Raw genomic sequence first — 3848 nt, forward strand, 5'->3', positions numbered from 1 at the left:
TATCTCAATAGTAAAGACTTAAATGCACCTGTTCTTGCTCTACGAAAAGGTCAATGTAAAAGCTCGTAAGTGGCACGAGTGAGAAAAGAATGACTCCAAACTTGAATAGGGAAACGTTTTAAAGAAAAAATAAAAGGAATAGTATTTACATATAAGAGTCATAGAAAATATGCACACACTTACAGCTGTCAAGTGTGAGTGCAACCGGGTCATTTCTGGGAGGCGTGGGACCAAGTGGCCAATGACCTGCAGAGCAACATGCATAAGTTTTACTGTGAGCACTGCCACCCATACCTCACCCGTGCCTCTCCATCTGCGGGACAGACACACTGCAGTGGTAGGAAACACAAAGAGAATGTTAAGATTACTACCAGAAACAGATGGAAAAGCAGGCTCAGAGCCTGATCGACACAACCACCGTTGCATTTCAACAAGGAAAGACGTCTCCCACTCCATTTCCTGCTCCTCCTCCTGCAGGGGCAATGATCCTGCCTCCCCCCAGGCTCCTGGGTCCTTCTCGCCCTGATATGATGCCAGCACCCCATATAGGGGCCCTCCCATGATACCAACAATGGGCCCTCCTCCTCCTGGAATGAGGCTGCCACAGGCCAATTATGCCTGGGCCCCAGGTGAAGAGACCTCCCACCCTTCCCATGATGGTGCCCATTCGGCCAGGAATGACTTGGCCAGACAGATAAGGAGAGATGGGAACTTCTTTATATCTGTTTATATTACTTGTTCTATTCATCAGGAATCATGGTGCTGTGACTCTGGGTGTTTTCTAACTTGCTCCCTCTTCCTATCAAAGAGAATATTTTTCGTAGGGGACTAGGGGGACAAATAAAGAAAGAAAGAGAGAGAGAGAAAGAAAGAAAGAAAGAAAGAAAGAAAGAAAGAAAGAAATTAATTTTCCATTTGTGTTGTGAAATGTGAAAATAAAATCATCCACTATTTTAGTTAAAAAAAATAAGAGTGGAGCTGGAGTGGCATTAAAAATATTTGTGTTTTTCTTTTTTGTGTTTCTCCATGTTTTCTTGTACACCTTGAGGGATTCATATGGCTGAGGTGAGGTATTCATAGGCTGTTGTGACAGCAGGCATATAAAGAATATACAGAAAGCATTACCATTCAATTTCTGCCATTGCAGACAGAATTTTGAAGGAAATAGGCAAGATAGACTTTATTGAGGAAGAGACAATTTTCTCAAATTTTAAGCATATCAAGAACCAAACAGGGAGAATTGGACCAGGGTGTCAGAGTTTCTTCCATAAAGTTCTCCCATCTACCTATGACAGCTATTTCATGAGACTTGGTGCTCTAAGGATGGAATGAAATCCTATTTCCTGAGGGACTATGGGAAAAGGAGGGACAAGAGACACAGGGTAGGTAGGGAGTGAGAGACATCCCAATCTTTCCTCTCTGGGCTGAAATACATTAAATAATATGAAGAGAATGCCAAGGGCAGGGAGGTGCATCCTTGATTGGTATTTTGGTGTTGAGGGTAGGGGATTATTTGTACTTTCCCTCCTAATTTGTGGCAGAAGCCATATCAAATTAAACTTGGTGACTCAGTGATGCTGGGCATAAAAAAGGGACCAAAGCTTAGTTTTCCCACTCACTTTTGGTTAGTGGGAGGCCTTAGAGAAGATCTAGAAGCCTCCAAAATTCTCTAGGAAGGACACAAAATTTTGCTAAGAGTATAGCTGTGGAATTTGCTCTAGGTTGGGGCATAGGGTGGGGGACTTGCCGTGTAGCTGAAGGCTGCAAGGCAGAGTCCCTGGGCCAGGAACACCCAGGAGACACATATTGGGGAGGAAAAAATTTCCCCTACCCTTCAAAATTCTTCTGGCTGGTCTAAGAATCAAGTTGACATTAGTACATTAATTTTGTACTTATAGGAAATCCACATAAACTTGAGATTTCAAAGACAGTGAGGCAGAATGAGATATATATATATGTCATCCTGAACTAAGGAGAAGGGGTAGGGATCTGGGACTTCGAAGGGAGGGAATGCAATTCACAGGAAGATAAAAGAAGTAAATGTTTGGTAAACAAATGTTTGCTGGGCCCCTCAGAAACAATGGGACAGAGAGAGGACTTTGGTCAAACAGGCCTTGGTAGGTTCCTCCCTGTCTATCACGCCTAGTTCCTATTATAATGTAGTGATCTATGGTGATCAAGTCCTCTATGCCTAAATTCTTTTAGGTGGTTAAGGGGAAGGTCAGGCTTTCTTCTGGAGTCTTTTGGGCCTTAATCGTTTTCAGCTTGAAATAATTGGCATGCCAAAGTGGCTTATCTTGGGGTGCCTTACCCTTGGCCCCTACACACACGAGTCTTCCAGGGGCCAAAATAAGCCAGTGAACACTGCTAGGCCCAGAGCAAGCCCAAGAGACCAAACCACAAATTATACCAGGTACCATAACTGTAAGTGTAAATTTATGCTATAAATGTCGGCATAGGGAGAAGTGACCAGTCCAACTTGGGTGGTCGAAGTAGAGATCAGAGAAGCAAAATGATACCACCTAGATCAGAGATCTCTTCTCCACTGCCATCTGAGGGCAGGGGTGGCGGATGGGAGGCTCTCTGAAAGCCTGGCCTTGTCCCAGCCTGGGAGTCCGCAGCAGAAATCTGGCTCTGTCTCCTGTGTGATCCTGGCCAGGGCTCTGCCTCGCAGCCTTCAAAAGAGACACTACTTCAAGAAATACCTCCAAGTCCCAGACAGATTTGCTAGATTGCACTAAAATGTAAATGTTTTCCCTCTGCTTCTAGCTTCTGGGTGCTTGTGAGCACTGTCAGAAGAAATCTAGGCATGATAAAAAAAATGTACATTTTCTCTGCCCATCTGAGTGAAGGGTGAGAAATTTACAGCTCCAAGAAATCAATAAAACACTTAAAAAACCCAAACTAGATAGCGTGACAAATGATAGTCACAACATTTAGGGAAAGAAAACCCTTGGGACAGTTTTAGACATTTTTTAAAATTCTAGAAACGTGTTGAGAAAAGGGTATATACCCTGGGGTGTTGATTCTGACTGGTATCTTACCAGGTAGGGAGTAATAAGTACGATTCCTAAGGCAGGTGCATGCAGAGGTGAGAGCATAGGCACTGGGCTTCACTCCTCACTCCTCCACTCTCTGCCTTGGAGCTCGGGCTAGATGCTGGACGCTTCAGTGTCCTCCTCGGAAGGTGGGAGGATCTAACAGCTCCTCTGGGTGGCTTTAATATGCATAAACGGTTTAGTAAGTGTTCATAAATATTCACTCTCATTAAAAAATGTGAACTATCTATTGCCTTGTGTGAGGTCATAAACTGGAGGGAACCGCCGGGGAGTAGGTAGATGGCAGGTGTCCAGAGAAATGGGCTTCTCTGTGAGAGTCCTAGGTCTGTGTACTTGGCTGTACTTTATTCTGAATGTGCACATTCTTCAGTAGATGCTGAATCATGATTTCACCTGGTTAGGAACGAGCCAAAAAAAAAAAAAAAAAAGACAATGCTATGAATGGGTCATTAACATGAATGGGTCATTAACAAGAATCCCATTGCATTTGATCATATTAAATGCCACTTTCAGAGGTCAGAATAAGATGATGAAACATAATAAACCAGTTACGGAGTAGCTTAGTATTTATGTTTTTAATGTCACGGTAGAGCTCATCTCGTGGCTAGGTATAATTGCCTCCAATATTTAAGTATTCCCTGTAAGTTGGTTTCCATCTCTCACACAGAAATGTGTCTGAATCTTTGAAAAAAATCCACTGGCCTGATCTTTTAAAAACCATTCACTTATTTATTTTTAAAATTCCAGTATAAATGTACAGTGTTATATTAGTTTCAGGAGTACACAAAT

At 42.9% G+C, this 3848-nt stretch overlaps 1 pseudogene; it reads left to right on the top strand.

Annotated features, from left to right (window-relative positions):
- The first annotated feature begins 258 nt into the window (after positions 1 to 258).
- On the top strand, positions 259 to 698 carry LOC109490359 (annotated as a pseudogene).
- Positions 699 to 3848: the final 3150 nt, after the last annotated feature.

This window comes from Ailuropoda melanoleuca, chromosome 3 (genome assembly GCF_002007445.2).
Source record: "Ailuropoda melanoleuca isolate Jingjing chromosome 3, ASM200744v2, whole genome shotgun sequence".
Taxonomy (NCBI): Eukaryota; Metazoa; Chordata; class Mammalia; order Carnivora; family Ursidae; genus Ailuropoda; species Ailuropoda melanoleuca.